Below are 23,801 nucleotides of genomic sequence, written 5' to 3' on the forward strand. Positions count from 1 at the left end.
AAAATGTTTCCATTTGACTATATGTGCATTAGGGCATTGTTCACACCATGGTTCAGAGACATCAGTTTTTCTGCAATGGCTCAAAAAACAATGGTTCTCTATATGCCCTGTTCACACCATAATGTGCAGATCTTTTTCTGCACAGGGATCTGCAACGTTCATGAAGTTTTCTGCACAGGGCAAAAAAACTGACAAGACATCAACAATGGTGTGAATAGGGCACATAACTGACGCACATGAAAACTGATGTCAGCGTACATAAAAGCTGATGTAAACTTATGTCTCTGCAAGTGAAATCTGTGGTTTTCCCACCAGTTCCCATCATTTTTTATGAAGGTATGGTGTGAACGAGCCCTTAAAGTGGTTATAGAGGCTCAAGGTTTCTTACCTTATCTCATTCTCTACCCCACCCTCCAAATCCCCCTTATACTTACCTCATAGGTTGAACTGGATAGACTGGTGTCTTTTTTCAACTTCACTAACTATGTAACTTCAAATTATTATTATTACCTATGTAACTTACCCAAGACTGATCTCAATCCAGCGATGTGCACAAGATCAGCTTCTCTCTTTTGCGGCTTTCCTTCCTCATAAGCTCAGATCCATTGGCTCCCACTGCTGTCAATCACAGCCAGTGAGGAGAGTGCAGTGGGTGGGGCTGAGGCATGCTTTTTGTGTCTATGGACAGGTAGATCTGGCTCAGGAGTGAGCCCACACGAGTCCATAACAAGCAGCTTGGTATGGCAGGCACTCAGCGTGTGGAGGAGCCAAAAGCGCCAGTGGGGAACCAAAGAAGAAGAGGATCTAGGCTTCTCTGTGCCAAACCAAAGAAGGTAAATATATAATGTCTTTTCTTTTAAAAAAGAAGGGTTTAAAATTACTTTAATGCATATTATTTTCCCTTTAAAGCTTCCCTTGTATAAACACCCAAAAGCCATGAGACTGCTGCTGGGTGCCACCATCTTTGATATGATGGCAGCAGCCCCAATAGACCCATAGCTGTTATTTAATAGCAACTTTTTAGTGTTTCCCCCTTACCCCTCCCAAATTAATGTCTAGAAATCTTATTGGGTACAACTCCACATTATAACATAAACATTATAAAATATCATATTGTTAGCAAAATCATAATAATAAATCTTGATTTCTTCTTAGTGTAAGATGGGATGTTGCATTTGGACTCCTTTGTATGGTGTTGATACCTGTATTACCAGCCCAGTCAGATAGAATAATAAAGAACTGTTAGGCACTACCAGTTTTCCAATTGAACATAAGTACATAATGGAATACAGAGATTTTTCTTCATTTTATATATATATATATATATATATATATATATAAAGACTGCTATATGGCCATGTTTAAATCCATATGTAAAGACACCTTCATCCCAATTGAACATATAAAATATGTTTCAGAGAGTTTCCATGGAGCGGATGCGAGAAAAGACCAGATCCAATGGTGGAAGACGCCAGTCCACCCTATGGTAAATGGACTGTCGCACCCGCAACGCGGACGGTCAGAGAACGGTCACATCCATTCAGAGAACACATAAAACAGCAAGTGAAAGTATATTATAATAGATAGGACATGGAAAAGTGCAAATTTTCAAGAAACCAGAACATCCGGTGAACTGGTAGTAGAGGGGGTCCATGTCCATCCACAAGACTTTACATGTTTTGCGGTATTGTGACCGCTTCTTCAGAAGTTTATTGTATAAGAAGATGCAAATACTAAAAACGGTAGGCAAAATAAATGCCTCTTATATGCCCATGAGTCCTCTTAGGTCTAATATAGAGTCAAAGGGATGACCCATATCGTGATGGAATGCTATAATCAGTTATATCCCACACCATATAATATGGTCCTTAAGGTAATCAGGGAGCCAGAATGTGTGGTTAACAAGCTATACGGTCCAAATCGAATGGCCACTTATATTAATGATAGAAGCCACCTGGATAACTTCATACTATGGTCACCTGGTGTCTGGACCGCACAGGAATAATGGCCGCCTTATTCCTAATATATATATATATATATATATATATATATATATATATATATATATATATATATATATTTTTTTTTTTTTTTTACAAGTGATCGTTATACATTTTTAAATACTTTTAATCTTAGAACTTTTTGGATACAGGGCCCTATTTTAGTTCTGCCTTACAAGACTATATTTTTTATAATAATCTGATATGTTTATTATGTACACATATTATTGTGGAGTGGTAGACAGTACGTTTTCCATAAATTAAGCAACACAAACGAAGTAAACAATTTTTACTGGGGTTATTTGTTTGCGGCCTTTCTATATTGAAATATTGTATGGCTTACTGTATAATATAGCACTGGCCATTACCAACCTCTTTTTCAAATTTTTAGGTATTTATTGCTGTCTGTGTCAGCACTGGGAGGATTCATCCTCTCTATTTGACCTGGTGTCCATTGTGATGATGGAAAATCCAGCATTTTACAGTTGTTACAGGAATAGGAAATAAAATTAAATCTTTACTGTTTCAGTGACAGGTCTCAGAGAAGATTTAACTCATTTTGGGAAGATTTCTCCCATGTGAAAGTGCTGATGCATGGAAATTGGCCCATTATTGTCATATGTGTTTAGAGAGAAAGATCTCTCCACCCTGTTTAGGTTCCAGATTGCAGCTTGGAGCCTACCCAGGAACTTCTCCCTTCTCTTGGTGAGTGAAGGCAGGTGCATATTTGCTGCTGGGCAGGGGGAAACCTAAAGAAGGATTATGATCAAACAATAAAATTACAGTAGTGATGTAGGCTGCTCATAACAGAATGACCAGGCTCTCCATTTTTCTAAGTACATCCTGGAGCATTTTGTAAGCCCCTCTTGATTCTGCCAATAGAACTGTTGGATAGGCACCTTTGTTAGGGTGACAATGCTCATTCCTTTTTCGTGAATTCATTTCAGTTATGCCAACCTTGCTGCTGCTTTAGCTGCTTGGATGTTGACACCATTGATAGTTCAATTAGTGGACAGCCACCCCTAGCTACATCCAAAGCCCTTTAGATTGACAGCACACTGCTCTACCTGTAAGAGCTAAGGGAAATTATGTAAAAGCTCTGCTATGTCCCTCCCAATCTTTCAGCATTGACTAGCGGGGCTTATGGATAATCCAGCTTCCCAGCTGTAATTACCATTAAAAAATAGGTTAATTTTATTTCTATAGGTCAAACACTTATTATGCCAGTTTTCATTTACAATGTCTGAAGACCCCCCCCCCCCCATTTAAACAGAAAAATACATGAATATCTAAAATTGTGTACCTAAGCAAGTACACCTACATACCTCCATAATGCCTCTCCTCCTCCTTTAGTCCTATTTAGTCTGCCTCTTTGCTGCCTGTACCCCTGCTCTGCCATTTTAAAAATGTATGTCTATGGCCAGCTCACAATAAATTACTGCAAGATAGAACACATTATATCATACAGCTCATCTTGCTCATGCACCTTTGTCCATGCTGGTTTTTTATTTTTTATTTTTATGGTTACCTTTTTCAGGCTGCCCCTGTGCAGCCAGTGTCACTGCTCCTGCACATTCGTAAGATGGAGCGTATGATGTCATGCGCCTTGCCTCACGCATGTGCGGTACGATGTTACACTCAATTGTTTAAAATAATTTTTTGTAAACAGCAAACGAGTTTAAAGGCATACAACATATACGCAGGATGCAGTTCATGATGTCATCTTGTGCATGTGCAGCATTAGAATTAGGTACAGGATCTTTCGGAAGGCACTAGTTACCCTTTGAAATAAATTGCGCTGCACCAAAATGTGAACGTCCACAGATGCGTGGATTGCCATTAAAACGTTATGTCATATGGTGAATTATTAGCACCACTACACATCTGCACAAGGGCAGCACGCTTCTGTGCATTACGGGAAAGCACACAATGTTATGCATGTTTCTCCAATGCTGAAGAGCGAACATTGCCTTAGTAAAAGGGGGAAAGGCCTACTTTATGCAGAACAGGGAAGTGTTTCTTTATTTCTGTCTTTGTCACTGGTGGTTAGATTTCCTCTCACTTCCTTTCCACTTTAGGGCAAGGGTTGATGGGAAAAAGGGTTGAGTTGAAATCTCTTTCAGTTTTTTTCTTGCTATGTGTTTCAACATTGGGGGATTACCTTCATATGGTTGCTGAGATAAATTTCTGAATATAGTGGGAAAAGGTTACAAGCACTTGTTGTAACTCTTCTCTGCTCTATCCAGAACCAAAGAAATAAAAGCAGGTGCTCCACCTTAATGATGCCATACATAAGATTAGGGAAGCATCTTAGCAATCGATCAATAGACAATACATTGCATGCCAGGTATACAGATACGCATACAATGTTTTTTATTTCCGTTGTTGTACTCAACATTGATCTGAGGTCAGTTTTTTTTGGTGTAAGCATTTTCTATGTAGATCCATGACACTTTGTAATATAAATGGGTTATGCCCATCTGGTGGCATTGATTCTGCAGTGTTTGTTATCAATGTATCCTTTGCACAGCAAAAATAGAGATGCAGAGCAGATGTTGCCTTCCTAATTTCAGACGATTTACAGTGAATCATCTTAGCCTCTCTGTAAAATTTTAACTTAATGGAGTCCTGGCATTTCTGATGAGCTGGGTGCTTAATTTTATAGAATAACCTATTGAACAAGCTGTTCTTGGACATTCCCATCTCAACTAAATGTTAAAAGTATTAAAATTCACATTAGCGTACAAGGAAATTTTGCATGGGTAATCCTTTAATACAGTGTTTTATGGGTCTATTAGCTGCACAGCAGCTGGTGACATGATGAATTTAATCCATTAAAATATTCAGTAAGAGGTTTAAAAGTCATCTTTATTCAAACATAATCATGCTGCAGGGGAAGTGAACCATTCTTAGGGCGAGAAACAAGGTGCTGGCTTCACAATGACAGGTGGAAAAAGTGCCACTTGGAATATATACATTAGAAGTGAGCAGGTTGAAAAACTAGCATTACGACATTACATTACCACATATCTGGGCTGTTGTACAAACCCCACAGTGAAGAAAGCTGAAGCAAAGTAAAAAGCTGTCCATATTAATTGCTCTATTCTCTCCAGGTTTTACCGCTCCACTTTGTACATCAGTTCAGTTGTATAGTACGTTATTGTGCTAGAGGCAATAAAACTGCAACTGAAGTACAGCCATAACTAAAACAGCAAAAATGAATACTCTTGCAGTGCCCTATTCATCTCACCCCCCCCCACCACACACTGCAAAGGTTTTATGCTCCCTCTGTCTAGGGGTAAGACAATAAGTAGTGATACTTACCATACTATTCGCTCCAGCAGGCATCCTCCAAGCCTTGCTACTGGTCCCCCAAAGCCCCTTTTCTACTGTGCTCCAGTCAGTGGTCACACACTTACATAATCAAGTACAATGCAAGACCATTGTTCCAATATTGTATGTTAGAACAACAAGGGTTTACCCAAAATCTGGAGCATCAGAGAGAAGCCAATCGGCTGCAGTCACTGATCAGTTTATTCTGACAGACAAACTCTCTGACCAGCAGGGGGGATATCTCATCTATCTCATTTGTGTGGACAGAGAAATCTGTTTGCCTTTTTTCAATCAGATCACTGGATGAATGAAAACAGAAAAACAGACAATCTATAGCCAACTATTCTTTTACCATTATACTCAGGGCGCGCTGATAGGGGGGGACCACCAGCCCTCTTGTAGGGGGTCCGAGCACACAGGGGGGCCCACACAGAGAGGGGGATTAGTGATGGACAACAATTACAGAAATCTTCCTCCAGCACCTGAATCTGATCTGTCCCTCTCCCTGCTATCAGCTTTTATCTGTTGAAAAAGAGACAGTCGTCCCTCACTAATCCCCCTCCCTTGTGTGGGCCCCCCCTCCCAGCACTTATCTCTGCTCAGGAGTTTATTTGTAAATTGTAACTTTGTTTCTCTCTCTCTGTCTCTCTGATCACTGAGCTCCAACTGCCCAGCCTGTATATTCATCTCATCTTCTTTTTTATTTAACATAGTTTTTTTTTTTAGATTTAGCAGGAATTATGCGAGTTATGTTATATCTGTGTCTGATAATAGTGATTTTGTTGTAATTTTATCGAAATATATCTTTAATATTTTCTTGAGGGGGCCCTGCCAGGTAGTCTGTACGGGGCCCCGTGATTTCTAACAGCAGCCCTGATTATACTTAACAAGGATTTAACCCTTGCTGTGTGGCGAAGGGTGGGCACTCAAAGGTGGTTTTTAACAATACTAAATGATCAGCTTTACATTTTGGATAGAGTAGGGAGGGATAAAATTACCTGACAGTTTTTGTGTCCCTGCTAAGTTGATTCATTTTTTAAATTTCTCATATTGTCCATTCTGATGGGGAATCTAAATGTAGCGCTACTCCCAAAGAAGCCGTTAGGTAATATGGACTCTCTGTTGTGTGCCTTGACTCCAAGAACAACCTCCCCCCCCCCCCCCCCCGGCACACCTTGTTGGGTGAAGGTTACTGCACGCACTTTAAGGAACATAAGTGTAGATACCTTTAACTCGACTGTGAATTAGTATTTGGAAATAGAGACAAGACCATTTGATGGTATATTAACTCAATGTATTGGTATGGGCTAGAGTAAATGGTGGTTTGAGCATAAATGAGTGCACAGAGGCAATATTCAGACACAGTCTGATAAACAATGTGATCTTTAGACCAAAGTGACTTGGATTATAGTTCTGTACCAATAGACTGGAATCAACTCAATCAATCAATGAGCAGTGCATATAAACATTAACCGCAATGTGAATAATATTACCATAACTAATCTAGAGTGCACTCTAGGAGAATGACTAGGATATGGTGCAATGTCCCCTGAGAGGCACCTTTTAGCATAAGCAATAGGTAAAGGTCTCTGTGTAGCAGCTGTAAAGGGACAGTCTTTAGTCCTAACTCTTTAGCTGGCTAGCGTTGGGGCCCAGTTGTATCATTTGTGCATGTAAGAATCATTCCAGTCAAGCTTGCAGGCAGCAATAAGGCTACTATATGGCTGTATGGTCATTTCCTAATGGGGTCAGTCTCTCTCTCTCTCTCTAGCAGCAGACAATAGATCCCTACCGCAACAGCTCACCTGTCCCAGTGATATTGCAGCTCACCCTCTGGTCACACACAGCAATTAGTTTACTCTTTTTTCTGCCCCCAGGTGACTCTAACTTTCAGCACTCAAAAACTTAGAAATCTGGAACCTGCTCAGGCTACTTATACGCAGCACTGTGCACACTGGACAGCAATGTACACTCTCCAGTCTCCCTCCTTCCAAAAGGAAGCTGTGTATTGTACAACCTGAGAAAATTCAACTTATTCCCCTCCTTCTGAAAATCTCTTTCTGGGAAATGCAGTTCAAGAGCTCTTGATTACAACAGCGTATCTCTCCTCTGAACTACAGTTCCCACAGTGCAGTGTTGCCTTACTCAATTTTTTGAACACTTCCTGCTCAGCAGCTCCCTCCTCTTGCTGATATAACTGTTAACCAGGTCAGCACTGCAGGGCGGCAGCCACAGAGAGAGCAACCTCTTTCACTTTCCTTTCTTAGCCAAGCACCTGGTTACATACATTTTACAGATGTCCCTAAAATAAGATTGGAAGGGAAAGGGAAAATCTACCAAAGCGGAAATCTGTTTCCATGTAAAATGTCCAAGAGGGATTGAGAAGGAAGAGAAGGGAAACCTCCCTCATGGTACACAGACAGTAAAAAAAAAAAAAAAAAAAGAATATTTAACCATCCTCTACTATATCTAAAATAAAAATAAAAGTTTTGGCTAGAACAAAAGTGCATTGAAATCCAGCTTATTAGTCCTAAAATGTAGTGGCTGCATTAAGCTGTAATATAATACATTTTTGTTCTTAGGTTTAGATATCTTTTAAGACCTATTGAAATCTAGAAATAAAATTTAATAAATTGTAGCTTATCGGATTTAGATGTAGTGGCCCCCTTAATTTCTGCATTAGGGCTGCAATATAATAAAATGTTATTTCTTGGTTTAGATATAATTTAATACTCTATGGCACTATGTCAGCAAAGTGAAGCTCCAGGTACCAACAATAATAATTGAAACAAAGAGGAGCTATTGCAAAAAAAAGGCCAAGTGGTCCATCCACTCTGCCCACTATTTTTATTTGAAAATGAAAAATAAAATCTGATTCAAATACTTGAAATCCTGATGCTACCCAGAAAACATTGCAGCTGTGATAAGCTCAGAAGGTCTGAAATACTTTACAACAAGTTAGCTATTTTCTGTGCGGTGATTGTGCTGGCACATTATTAAAATGCAGGGCTGTGCAGAGACCTTTGGAGGGGCAGATGCTCAAAGTATAAAAAGGGCACATGGAACAGGGCTTAAAATAGGGCTTTGCTCAAAATATCAATACAGCAATGTATCGTGACACATTCCTTCCTGATACTCAAATCGATACAGATGTTTCTGTATTGTTAGGGCAGAAAAATGCTGTAATGCAGCTTTGAAAAAGAAACAGAACAGAAAAGGCTGTTTTAAGTTTAAAAGTTAAAAAATATTTTGTGTCTTAAGTTGTGCCAGCCTGAAGACTTTTTCTTCTCTGTTATACGGACTAATAAAGAAGGTACTGCTGGCTGGTACTGCTGGTGGGTACTGCTGGTGGACATTGCTGGCTGGTACTGCTGGCTGGTACTGCGGGTGGTTACTGCTGGTTGGTACTGCTGGCAGGAAATGCTGGCTCCTCTGAGACACATCAACTCTGGAGTATGAGAAGTGGTGCTGGAGGAAGCATTCAGAGCCGATGCTTCCTATATGTTCTGTTCCTACATATCCTATATTCAGAGCCAATGCATTTGATATCACTCCGCCTATGACAGGACAGAGCCAGAACCATACAGGAATCATCAGCTCCGTTCTGACTCTGGGATACACTGACAGCTGGGCAGCTGGGACATCGCGTGGCACTTGCGGGTGTCAAGGAGCCGCAGCCCAAATGCAGGAGATCTCCGCACCTTGCGGGAGACTTTGGATGTCTGCCTTGACAAAAGGGCACTTTGGGCATCAAGGGGGAAAGGGGCAGGTGCTCCAGCACCCATAACCCCCCCTCCCTCTGCACATGCCTGTTAAAATGCTCTAAGATTGGTGGGTATTTGGTAGATAAATGTAATTTCAGGCTGCTTGCATGGAATAAAACATTCTAAAAAACAGAAGTTCATTTCAACTTATATTAAAGTTTAATAAAATAAGCATGTGCAATTTGGTGGATTAGGACAGCCCCTTCTTCGGGGTAAATTACAGACAGTTGGCAGCAACCGGGAATCTGGTGATCCATGTAATTTTGTTTGCAATATTCCTTCTTTCATATACCAATACTCAATTTTGCAACAAGATGGAGCAGTATCTTATCAGTGCCTCTGGGTGACATGGTAGCCTCCTGTTAGTCATTCTGTGCTGTCAATCTACTTCCTCAAATTCTCCTGTAGAAAAAAGCGTGAGCATGGGCAGAATGTTTTTTTTTTTTTCCTGGATGGTTATTTTAGTTGAAAGCAGAAATATTGAAAGATGTGCAGAGCGGCAAGAACCTAGCCTGAATGACCTTAGTCTCAGAATTCTCATAAGGTTTTTTTTTTTTATCCAAAACCTTTTTTTTTAGTATGGATAGAGTAGGGAAAGGTTAAAAACACTGTCAGTTTCCTTGCTGTGTCCTATTTCCTGCCCCAGAGACACAATTTTAATCAAGAGGAAATCTTTATATTATAGGGGAAATTCCTCTTTAGACAGCTGTCACCAAATAAAATGTTTCTATTGGGAGATTTACCCTCCACTCCTGTTCTAGTGACACCTGTAAAACTGTGGGACTCCCAACAATATCTATCCCAATGGCAAGGGTCATAAAGACAAATAGCGAGGGCAAATGTTCTCAGTAGGGACGGAGACAGCAATAAAAACCAAAGAATAGGTTCAAATAAAAAACCTTAGCTTACTTCAATGTCTTTAGTTTGGTCACTCTGTCACAAAACTGGGGCTGCTCCCAAAGGGCAGAGGTCACCCAATTTGAGTAGTCTATGTATAGCTGAGTCAGAAGGAGTGCCAAACATATGTTTCTTAGAGTCCAAAATAGTCTAAAAGTATTTATTTGATTCCACAAAAGAAAAAAGGCAGCCAAGACATTGCGCGGGCCAACACAAAAGGACCAGTTTACTGTCACTCAAACTTTAGGGTGGCCGGTTTCTGGCCAAAATGTCCTGGCGTCAGTGGGATTAAACAATGCCCCATCATTGGTATTAGTGGGAGTAAAAGTGCCTCATCATTGATATCAATGGAAGGAATAGTACGCCATCATTGGTGTCAGTGGGAGGAATAGTGGCCCATCATTGTGTCAGTGGGAGAAATAGTGCCCTATCATTGGTATTAGGGGGAGCAAGAGTGCCCCATCATTGATATCAATGGGAGAAATAGTGCCCCATCATTGGTGCCAGTGGGAGGAATAGTGCCCCATTGGTGGTGTCAGTGGGAGGAATAGTGCCCTGTCATTGGTGTCAGTGGAAGAAATAGCGCCCCATTGGTGGTGTCAGTGGAGGAATAGTGCCCCGTCATTGGTGTCAGTGGAAGAATAGTGCCCCGTCGCTGGTAATAATGGGAGGAATAGTGCTCTATCAATGGTGTCAGTGGGAGTGATATTGCTCCATTGTTTGTATTAATGGGAAAAATAGTGACCCATAATTGGTATCAATGGGAGGAATAGTGTGCCATAGTTGGAGTCAGTGAGAGGACGAGGGCCCAACTGTCAGTGTCAGTGGCAGGAACTATTCCCCACTGTTGCTGACAGTGGGGGTAATAATGCCCCAAGGGTCAGATAAAAGCAAGCAAAGGGCCACCTGGCTGCAGTTTTGAGACCACTGAGATAAAGTAAAGAGTAAAGATCCTGGACACATCAATCAAAGCCAAGATGTTCAAAATGTAAAAATGCCTGTGTTGGCGCAGAGCAGCAGAGGCTGTAAAAACCGAACCGGGTTTTAAATCTTCCCCACCCCAAAAAAAAAGATACCTTTTAACCACTTGACCTCCAGAAGATTTACCCCCCTACGGCACTGTGTTACTTTAACTGACATTAGCGCGGTCATGCAATGCTGTACCTAAATACATTTTATGTCCTTTTTTCTCACAAATAGAGCTTTCTTTTGGAGGTATTTGATCACCACTGTGTTTTTTATTTTTTTGCGCCAAAAACAAAGACTGACAATTTTGAAAAAAAATAATTTTTTTTTTACTTTCAGCTATAAAACACATACAATAAAAAAAATTAAAAAAATCGAATTTCTTTAAAAAGTTAGGCCAATATGTATTCTGCTATATATTTTTGGTAAAATAAATTCCCAATAAGCATATATTGATTGGTTTGCGCAAAAGTTATAGCGTCTACAAACTATGGAATATATACTGGAATTTTTATTTATTTTTTATACTAGTAATGGCGGCGATCATCTACTTATAGCGGAACTGCGTTATTGTACCGGACAATTGGACACTAACTGACACTTTTGACACTTTGTGGGAACCAGTGACACTAATGCAATGATCAGTTCTTAAAATATGCATTGTCACTGTGCTAATGACACTGGCTGGGAAGGGGTTAAACATCAGGAGGAATGAAAGGGTTAAATGTGTGCCTAGCCAGTGTTTGTGTGTACTATGTGTGGTGTTTTTACTAAGGGATGTGATGGATTTTATTCCCTCTGCTTTGCAGGGAAAGAAAATCCATTAAACTCCTGCTGTCAGGACAAAGCTCTACCTTGTTTACAGCAGAGCTTCGTCCTTTGTGTCTTCCCGATGACCGGTAAATGCCAGCGGACATCCATTTGCTGGCTGATTGGCTTCTGCTGTGACAAATCACAGCAAAAGAGGCGTGCACCCTCTAAGCAGAAGTGCAGAGTCACATATACACTATATTGTCAAAAGTATTGGGATGCCTGCCTTTTCACCTGAACTTTAATGGCATCCCAGTCTTAGTCCATAGGGTTCAATATTGAGTTGGGCCACCATTTGCAGCTATAACAACTTCAACTTTTCTGGGAAGGCTGTTCACAAGGTTTAGGAGTGTGTCTATGGGAATGTGTAACCATTCCTCCAGAAGCACATGTGTGAGGTCAGGCACCGATTGTTGGACGAGAAGGCCTAGCTCGCAGTCTCTGCTCTAATTCATCCCAAAGGTGTTTTATTGGGTTGCATTCAGAACTCTGTGCAGGCCACTCAAGTTCCTCCACCCCAAACTCGCTCACCCATGTCTATATGGACCTTGCTTTGTGCACTGGTGCGCAGTCATGTTGGAACAGGAAAGGGCCATCCCCAAACTGTTCCCACAAAGTTGGGAGCATAACATTGTCCAACATGTCATGGTATGCTGATGCCTTAAGGGTTCCCTTCACTGGAACTAAGGGGCCAAGTCCAACCCCTGAAAAACAACCCCACACCATAATCCCCCTTCCACCAAATGATTTGGACCAGTGCACAAAGCAAGGTCCATGAAGACATGGATGAGCGAGTTTGGGGTGCAGAAACTTGATTGGCCTGCACAGAGTCCTGACCTCAACCTGATAGAACATCTTTGGGAAGAATTAGAGTGGAGTCCGCGGGCCAGGCCTTCTCGTCCACAACAGTGCGAGACCTCACAAATGCGCTTCTGGAAGGATGGTCAATCATTCCCATAGAAACAATCCTAAATCTTGTGGACAGCCTTCCCAGAAGATTTGAAGCTGTTATAGTTGCAAAGGGTGGGCCAACTAAATATTGAACCCTACGGACTAAGACTGGGATGCCATTAAAGTTCGTGTAAAGGTAGGCGTCTCAATACTTTTGACAATATAGTGTATATACGTGATCCTGTGCAGAACTCCCATCCTGTAGCAGTAAATTTGTGGCAATGTAGACATACTGTACATAACATAGAGGAAACTTTTTAGCTACCAATCTGACCAATACTTAATAAACTGTATACCAGGTATACAGATACACATATTTATTTTTTTCTTAAGACATTTTTATTAAGGAATGTAAGTAATAATAAAAAAAATATCCTTAAGACTGTGAACATGTAGTATATACAAAATAGTATTAGGGACCAAACAGTAGAATATGAAAAGAAAAAAGTTACTGTATGAATGCTGGGTGGGAAACGGCTGAGGGGCAGTGGATAGTTTTATATTCCATACCACATAGAGTATTAGTGGCCCCGAACATTATGACATTTTTATTTCCTCAACAATGGCCAGAGGTCAGTCTTTTTAGCGTAAGCAATTTTACGCAGGTCTGTAACACCTTGTCATATAAACGGGTTGTACCCATCTGGTATCATTGATTCGGCAAGGTTTGTTATCACTTTGCACAACACAAATAGAGATGCATAGCAGATGTTGCCTTCCCACATCCAGACAATTTACAGTGAATCATTTTAGTTTTCTGTAAAATTTTAGTGTTCCCCTAGCACAAGTTTACCTGCAATTACACACAGCAGAGTGATCTGCTCTACTCAAACAATTCTTGCATGAAAAACAAAAAGCTCTGGGCAGTTAAAATGTATCACATGTATAGGCTTTATTCAAGTTTGACAGGAGTTTAACTCTAAAGGTCCTTTCCGACTGCTTTTAGCCACAACCTCAATTCTACCCACATATATTTGTAACTGCTTGTTAACTTAAAGAGTAACTCCACTTTTACTGAGAAAAAAAACAATCCTCTCTAGGTGATCAACGTACATTGCAAGGAATTTAACAAAATCCTACCTGTGTCTGTTCTTAGGCTCAGTTCATACCACAATTTCTGTGTTCCGGAAGCATTTCTGTATGTGCATTTTTGATGTGTTTTGTTGCATTTTGATACGGTGTATTTTCCCTTCTTTAACCACTTCAATACCGGGGACTTTTCCCCCTTCCTGCCCAGGCCAATTTATAGCTTTTAGCGCTGTTGCATTTTGAATGAAAATTGCACGGTCATGCAACACTGTACCTAAACCAAATTTATGTAATTTTTCCCCCACAAATAGAGCTTTCTTTTGGTGGTATTTGATCACCGCAAGGTTTTTTCTTTTTTGCTAAACAAATAAAAAAAGACCGAAAAGTTTGAAAACAAAAAAGTTATAACATTTTGTAAATAGATACGTTTTTTCCTGCACTGATGAGGCCACACTGACAGGCACTGATGTGGAGGCACTGATGGGGTGGCACTAATATGTGGCATTGATAGGCAGCATTGATATGCAGCACTGATGGGCACTGATATGTGGCACTGATAGGTAGCACTGATATGAAGCATTGGTGGGCACTGATAGGTGGAACTGATGGGCACTGATAGACGACATTGATGGTCACTGATAGGTGGCACTGATGAGCACTGATAGGTAGCACTGATGGGCACTGATAGGCGGCACTGATGGGCACTGATGGGCACTGAGAGGCGGCACTGGTGGGCAATAATGGGCACTGGTGGGCGGCACTGATAGATGGCAATGATGGGCACTGGTGGGCAGCACTGATGGGGAGGGCACTGGTGGGCAGCACTGATAGGGAGGGCACTGGCAGGCTCCCTGAGCCCTGATTGCCATCCCTGGTGGCCATGATGAGCATCCCTGGGGTCATGGGTGGGCATCCCTGGGGTCATGGGTGGGCATCCCTGGTGGTTCTAGTGGCACCCTCTCAAGGGTCTGCACTGGTAATCAATGCTCTGATTACCAGTGCAGACCCCCCCCTCCTCAGGAGAGCCGCACGAACTGAGGAAAGCCGATCAACGGCACTTCCTATTTACTATGTGACCAGCTGTGATTGGACACAGCTGGTCACATCGTAAAGAGCCTACATCTTTACCGAGATTGGAGATGCGCCGTCATATGACGTTTGGTCAGGATAATGTAACCACCTTCCCGCCATTGTTTGCCTATAGGGCGGGCGGGAAGTGGTTAATTGCCTCATCGAAATTGAGGACATGTGCATTCCTGTATGTTTTCGATGCATTTTGCCTCATTCCAGATGTATTCAATACAGAAAAAATGCAACAATTTTGACTTTTGTTGACTATACTGGAATGCACTTTACTGGTGTGAACTAGGACAATTGGAATCCATTTTAAACACTGTCCATGCATTTTTCCCTTTATTTCTCCCTGGTGATTCTGTAAATAACACACTTCCTGTCCAAGGTTGACTATGATCACTCAATCCACTGTATCTATGGACGAGTAGCATTATCCCCCATGCTTCTCTCCTGAATTTGGCTGCAAATACCTTCTCTTTTCATTTCCCCCTTCTTTCTCTTCTGACCACCTCTTCTATCCCCCCTCCCTATTAGACCCTTTGGGTCCCAAGGTTCCCCCATGTTTTGTCCACATCCCACTCTTTATTTAGATATGGATTACTACAAAGCAATTGGCATATTATATCTTGTCTATTTTCAGCAATTATTGTTACCTTGACATACTCACATGTTTTGCCCCTATGTCCACCATGAGGGAGCCCCTGTGGCGTCCCTATCCTAACTACTATCTGAACTCTGTATCCAAAGAAAATAGAGAATATATCTCTAGAGAGTAGGGGACTTTAAAGGGAGTGATGACGTCATTGTAGGTAAGCATATGCAACAAAGGTATTTACATTTTTATCAAAATGTATTCATATTTCAAATCATTTAAAAGAAAAAAAAACAATATCACCAATACAATAAAAATCAAATTCGCAGCTAGGACTGCACAATTCAGTGTATAGACACTGATGTTCGTAGATGTGGTCCAACACGTTTTGCAGAACACTGCTTCTACTATCTAAACTCTGGTCTTGCTTGGGTAAGCAATCAGCGACTCTTTCCCCCTCACTACAATTTATTGATATATCGGTATAATGAAATTTTTGCTTTGTTGTAGATGATACTATATATAACATAGAAGAAGCATCTTCTGCCGCGAAACATGTCGAGGATATACAGTACATTGGGAATCATCTGTCTGAGACTACTATGTGACCACTTTTCCTACTGGGGGTTCTATAGGGGTCACCCCTGGTATTCCTCCCAAATATCCATTACATAGGGGGCTGGGGGACTTGTGGTTTACAGAAGATAGCTTGAAAGAAAAATATGATAGTTATAATTTTAGTTGAGCTCACTGGAAGGTAGAAGGACACTGCATATAGACAGAGAGGTAACACTTTTTATTGGCCTACCTTAAAGAAGAACTTTATTAAAATTAGTGATCGACCGATATTGTTTTTTTGTTGCCGATACCGATATTTTGGCCAATGCATATCGGTATCGGCAGATATGGGCCGATATTTTTTTTTAATTTTTTTTATTTAACAGGTACTCTTGTGGAGGGAATCTGGGGGTCTAAAAGACCCCAAACCCCTCCTCTGCACTTAAAAGCATTCAAAACTCCAAGTTTGGCTGTTTTGAATGCTGTCATTTTTTTTAATCTGGCACCAGACAGTACCAGGAAGTGATGTCACTCATGACATCACTTAAGGGTTTTTGCATGGAGACCCGATCAGAGCCGAATGCGGCTTTGATCGGGTCTTCGGTGGCCGTGCAGGCTGGCTGCCCGGGTCTCACGGTGGGATGGGAGACCTGGGCGATCGGCGGAAGGCGGCGGGAGGGGGGACGTCCCCTCCCGCTCCTTGTAATGACAGCTGAGTGGCTTCTCAGGCACATCGATTGTCATTACAAAACAGCTGACCATCGGCTTTAGACGCCGGCACCGGGGTGATGCCTCTAGCTGCAGGCATCTGTCCGGTACATGAGCTTTCCCGAAATATCAGCAATATTGGTCACCTTGGTGGCCAATTCCGATATATCGGGGAAAGTGCATATCGGCCCTTGATATATCGGCTTTGCGGAAAATAGGTTGATCTCTAATTAAAATAGTCAGTGACTATCTAGCAATCAGCAAATGTTGGGACAATGGAAACATTGGGAGGGGAATATGTAATTACAAGATAGCATATTGAGTGCAAAGGTCCGGCATATGTACAGTACAATCCAGCAGATAGAGAGAAGTGGTCATAAGTATGTACTATACAATAGTAAGAAGTATATACCTATATGATGTCATCACCTTAACCTGCCACCCAAGGATGCCTTTATGGGAAATGCAGACAAGCATGTAAGGACTAGCATGCTTCAGCATATTACATTTTTGTAAAAGATGACTTGATCATACTAAAAAAAGGGATGAAAAGAGGGAAAAGAAACGGGACTCTGTTTCCACCAACACAAAGACATCAATCACATGTAAAATTTTTATTACAAAGTTAAAAAGCCAGAGGCATAACCACATTGTGTCCATCAGCCACTAAGGGCAATAAATTATCATATAACAGTCCAAAGACTATATTGTAACTGGTGTCTTAATGATCGATGCGTTTCAAGATCACATCTCTTCCTCAGGATCCATGCCATCATCTGAATTTGATGTCATTGGCAGTACATTCTAAAGAAACAAATCAAGCAAATAAGTACACAACAATAAAGAATAATCAAACAACAAATAATATAAATACACAAAACAAAAGCTAACTCCCAGATAAGAGAGGAATGCAGAGGGAGGAGGAAAAAAAATGCCACTGAGTGTTTTTTTTTTTTGGTTAGTTTGGTTAATAAAAATTATTTTTATTGAGGTGTGTATATATTTGAATGCCTTAAAAGTTCCATCCAGATTCATATGCTGTTCCAATACATTGCATCATAATTATCTCAAAAGGTAGCCAATGGTGTGAACAGAGGGTGCAGTGTTCTGTAGTCTACATACTGTACCTTTCCTGTATTTCTAACACCTTCCCTGACAATGCTACTCCTCTATACAGTTCAGTAAGAGAGAGTTGTCATCTTAGGACAGTACTGTGTTAATGGCAGAATCCTCATGTGAAAATAAAAGAACCCAATCCTAGTTAAAGAAAATGAATGCAAGGACTGGCAAGCAGGAATATGTACATTTTTTGTTCTTGGGTTTGGATACAGCTTAAAACATTCAAAATTCCATTTCCAGATTCCTATTGTCATGTTCAGATTTCAGTGTGTTAACTGACTGTGGAGAAATATAGGCTCTTCTTGGTACAGATACTTTCATACATAAAGGCCCTATATACAGAGGTACTTCTGATACTCTGTGTAATAAATGAAATGGAACCTGCCATCCAATTCTTTCATTTAGAATTTCATCCGATTGCTAGATATTCTGTGCTTTGATTGTCCTTTTAAAGCAGATCTTCAACCTCAATTTGATGTTGCCTCCTCTCCACTCCCATGCTGTACAAATGGTGTTTTTTTTTTTTTTTTTTTTTTTTTAATTTACCTTTTTTTTTTAAATAAAAAAGCTCTGCACCTCACTCGCCTATGCAAATTAAGTGCACTTTGCCCACTGTCCCTGTGCCATAGTCCTTCATTGAGAAAGGAGGAGGGGGAGGGCCTAGCAGCTCATCATCAGGAGAGCTGCTGGCTGAACCTGGAAGAGCTGACAGCTTCTCGGTGACGTCATGCAAGAAGAAAGGCAGTGGGACTGAGCAAGTGGGGGAGAAGAGGATCTCAGCAGGACAATGCCAGATCTACTGGGTGGTAAGTATCTTAACTGTGCAGGTAAGCAGGGGTTTAAAAAAACTAGGGGGAGAGTGATGATCTACTTTAAAGCAGTAGTAAAGCCCACTTTGGCATTTTTACCTTCAGGTAACCCTATAATAAGGCTTACCTGTAGGTAAAATGAATATCTTCTAGATTTGCATTGTTTAGAGATAATCACCCTAGATGCAGCTTGTGAAGTCACCAACGCATGTGCTCTGAAGGCCTGGCATACAGTGCTGGACCTTCAGAGCTGTGTGGAAGAACTGACGGCTCCCGTACGCATGTGCGTTAGTGACATCATCACGTCTCTGGCCACTCACACCGCCTGAGCCTGCGAACCTGTTAGATGGACTGGGGAAGATGTCAGCCCTCTCAACGGTGACAGTACGCCACTGGAGGGCTTTGTTCTAAGACAGTGGTTCTCAACTCCGGTCCTCTGGACCCACTAACAGGCCAGATTTTAAGTATTACCTTGGGGAGATGCAGACTAGAATACTGCAATCACTGAGCAGCAAATGAGATCACCTGTGATGTAATTTATTTATCTTGTGTAGCACCCTCCTAGGTAGGTGCTAGGAGGAAGCATATGGGTGGCCCTGTCTGCCTATCAGGAGGGCCTGCTCATTTTGTTTGGCTTTCATGTGCTTGCAAGGGTGTCTGTTGAGTCTGGAGAGTCTCCCCACTGTGTCCAATGAGGGTTCTTATTGGATAGTGGAGGAAACCTGACCAATAGAACACCAGGGCTTGTATCCATCTCAGAGGGCATAATCTGCTGCAAAGCATCCTGGGATAGGGTATAAGCCTGAGGGGAGCACATGATGCAGTGTCTTTGGCAGGAAGCAGAGTCCCAGGAGAGGGGTGACGGCTGTCTCTCCTCCTGTCAGCGCAAGTAAGAGTATCCTGGGCAGTCAGCCTTGAGGACGAAGGTTGAGCTGAGCTGCAGAGAGGGATCCAGAGTGCTGTTGACCGAGTGGAGCTGCTGGGCAGATGTTTCGGGGAAAAAAAGTATCACGAGTACTTGAGACTGCCCAGGGGTCTGCCTAGGAGAGGGGACCACTCCAGAAGGTCAAGGGGATCCAGGAGCCAGCTAACCTGTGGAGAAGGTTTAGATAATGGGGGTGCCAATGTTTAAGCCCTAAAGATAAGTGAGAGAAAGAGGGTGCTGGTGTGGGCCCTGAAGTGTTTAGCAGCACAGCAGCAGCACAAGTAGCTACCTCAGCAAGGAGTGCTTAAGGGAGCTAAAGAGAGGACTTCTTTATGTGAGAAAGCAGTCCAATGTCAGTTTGGAGTTAACAGGCAGCAAGCCAGAGTTAACCAGCGTCAACCGGCATTGACCAGGATCTAGCCAGCGTCAAGTCAGGGCTAAGAAGCGTTTTCAGTTGTCCCAAGCAAATTGTGCATAGTTGAACCAAAGGAGTATCCCTCTCATTCCCTTCTCCCATCCAAGTTCTCAATAAATACAAAAACCCAAAGATACTGGACTGGTCATTGTGTCAGTGCTCACACTTGTAGGAACATGCACAGGGGTACTTTTGTTGCATCCGGTGGCCCAGGGGGACCAATATCCAGCAAAACGGCCAGGAATCCTGCTACACTTGCAAACCTGGCCTGTTAGTGGGTCCAGAGGACCGGAGTTGCGAAGCACTGTTCTAAGGTAAGTATTTCATAATGTGCTAGTATGTGATGCATACTAGCACATTATGCATTTGCATTATGAGTGTTTTTTTTTTTAACTGCCGCGGCTTACAACCAACATTATTCTGACAGCAAATTGACAATTCATATTGCATAAAAATATATTTTAAAAAAAGACTCTGCACATGAAGTGCTTAGCTGACCCTGTACTTAGTTATAGCATAACTGTACCCAGGGCCGCTGATAGGGGGGGCACCGGTCCTCTTGTAGGGGGCCCAACCACACAGGGGGGCCCACACAGGGAGGGGGATTAGTGATGGACCACAATTGCAGAACTCTTCCTCCAGCAGCTGGTCTCTCCCCATCTCCCTGCTGCCAGCTTTTATCTGTTAAAAAATAGACAGTCGTCCCTCCCCTTGTGCCCCCGCCCCTCCAGCACTGGCACTAATGTTAGCTCTGCTCCTAAGTTTGTTATCCCTGTAACTTTGTTTCTCTCCCTCTGTCTCTCTGATCCCGGAGCTCCAACTGCCCACCCTGTATATCTTTTCATCCCATCTTCATTTTTATTTATTAACTCAGTTTTGTCTTTTAGATTTAGCAGGAATTCTGTGAGTTATGTAGTATTTGTGTCTGCTAATAATGATTTTTTTGTATTTTTAGCAAAATATAGCTTTAATATTTTATTGGGGGGGGGGGCTGTCATGTAGTCTGTACGGGGCCCCACGATTTCTATCAGCAGCCCTGACTGTACCACTAAGCCTGGTATTAACATGTCCTAAATTATCTTGATTAGGAACAAAAAGAACCCCATTTAATGAGCAATTACTGCTTGTGGTAGATGAAATGTAAAAAATGACATTAATCTCAGAAAAGTTATTGGATCTTAATTCTAATCTAGTTTTGTAATTCGATTGTTTAACTGCTGCGAACAAATTACTAGCAGATGAACACATTTTGTGGCACTGTTCATCAGAATGGGAAAAAAAAAAGGACACTTACAAATATTGCAGTGAAGTGGGAAATCACTGTGCCGTTATGATGGCTCAAAGGCAAACGACAAGGGAGAAGCTTTGAAGCATAACATACGTAACTAGGGAATATGAACGCTTCCACCTGGATATGTGTAAAGTAATCATCAGAAGCCCTCTGTTTGATTACATCTACGCTCAGATACTCGCTGGATTCGTTTAGGAGAACGATACTCTTGACACTGTTGTATTGCTATTAAATATTATTATCCCCGTTCTGAATTGTGCGTCGTGCGCATCACATGCCATGTGAAACCACAAATGTTGATTGTTTTAGAGGCAGCGTAAATACATATGTATTGTTTATGCTCGTACTGGGATTCATCGATCGTGCCTTTAACCCGTTCTGTTCTATTAACGCTCATCTCTAGTTTTGCTTAATGCCAAGCACTAGGGATAATGTGTATTCTGCATGTAGACAATTTCACACTCCCATAATTCACTGATGAAATGTTCCACTGAGGCAAAATGTTCAGCAGTAAGTTCTATTCAATTTGTAAGGGACAGACCGTTATAAATGCTCAGAGCTCTATCAAGGGCATTTTCCCCCTTAATGAGCAGCTCCGAAAGAGACATTGTTCAAGAGCAAAGGTTCAGCCTAAAACCAGCCACAAATCACATTTCACATTTCATTTATCAGGACCAGAGATGACAGGATATCATCTGATCCCCAGGGAGCTATATTCATTAAAAAGAAATCTTAAGTAATTACAACAATTAATTGACTCGAAACAGATTCCGATGGGGAAGGTTTACATAATTCATTTGCCAGGCAAAACAAGCTCGGAAATATATTCCCGTGTACTCTCTGGTAAGGTGTTTAATTACAGTCACATTTTGCAGTACGTCAGGGTGCTCTAAATAGGGGGAGCACGCAGATTTTGTAATCTAATATAAAAGGGAGATAGAAAGAAAGAAAATCAATCAATACAGTATCATTATAATTTTTCACATTTAATGTCTTACTAAACCCAGGACCATGCATTCACTACATCTAGTCTCCCACAGTACACAGAATATGGCATTTATTTTAGTAAATACAAACTGCTAAATACCTTTTCTCATCAGCAGTATTTAGCAGTCTTGTGACTTCTATCAGTGCCCGGCCGAGCACTGGTTAAAGCTTGTAGGAGGAGTTTTCATTCTCCTCTGACTGTCCTATGAGGCTGAATGACCCCTGACCCTCCATCTGGACAGTGCTGATTGGCCCTGTGCTGATCACATGCATCCTTCCAAGAAAACTCCCCAAAAAACTCTCTTGGAATACACACCAAACTGAGCATGTGCAAAGTGCCCCCAAGGCTTTGTTCTATCAGCAGATGGATTGGGGTCAGTGCAAGGAAGAGAGGTTTAGAGAAGACAGGATCAAAGCAATGCGCAGGATTAACCCCTTAGGTTCCACAGTGATTATAACAAGCATGCTTTACTGCATATGCAGACTGATTTTACTGTTGTGGGTTTAGTAACACTTTAAAGGAGTTTTATGGTCACAGCATAAACATTTATTTTTTAGGTCACAGCATAAACGTTCATTTTTTAACATCAACATTGTACTAGCAAAACAATAGCTATATTTGACAATCCAACATAAGCTTACTTGAACAATCTACTTTCATGTCCTGAGTTCTGCCTGTCTGCTGGTCAACTCTTAACTTCTTGCATTCCTAGCATGCTTTGCAGCTTCTCTTCTGCAGCTTCTCTTCTGCTTTTGCTTTCAGTTTCTAAAGACTACATATCCCATGGTACCTTGCTGCCAGCAAGCTGTAATTCCTGTACTGATTCCGCCTCTCTGGACCTCTGCAGTCCAGAAGTTCGCTGGTGGGGATCTTTTTTTTTGTGTGGGTGTGTAATGTTGACAGGTATGTCTTTTGTTGCTGCTGTGGGGTCTTATGTTGCTGGGGGGGGGGGTAAATTGTTGCTGGGAGTGATCTATTGTTAAGGGAGAGGTTTATTGTTGCTGGCTGTTAAAGGGTCTATTAATGCTGAGAAATCTGTGGTTGCTGCTGGGGATCTTTTGCTGCTGGGGTAGTATTTTGTTGCTGGGGGGTCCATTGTTGGAGGGGGTCTACTGTTACTGGGGTGGAGCATATCAAATTCCATACAAAAACTTAACACAAAATGATAGTTGGTTCTGTATTCTCTAAAAGGGGCAGTACTTGGAGTTGAGTAGGGGGTGGAACCAAGGGACCATGCTCAGAGGTGGGTAGGGGCAGAGCTGAATGGTGACTCAGAAGGGGGGAGTTCCTGCACCTATTCTCTGAGAAAAAAAGACTTGGTTAGGACTATAGAACCCCTCCCTCTCTCATCTCCTTTGAAACAAGGGGGGGTGCTTCCGTTCAGTGTTATATTTACCAGAACAAAAGGAAGCAAATAAGAGAAGCCCATTGTAAAGGTTTATGCACTATGAACAATAGAGTGATTTCTTCTGTACACCTCTAGTCTTCTAACTGGACAGTGATGGAGAAGCAGCACACTGATAAGGTCATCCCTCTACTCACTACTCTTATCTGCATATTGCTTGTCAACAC

This window comes from Pelophylax lessonae (assembly GCF_965119305.1).
Source record: "Pelophylax lessonae genome assembly, chromosome: 5".
NCBI lineage: Eukaryota > Metazoa > Chordata > Amphibia > Anura > Ranidae > Pelophylax > Pelophylax lessonae.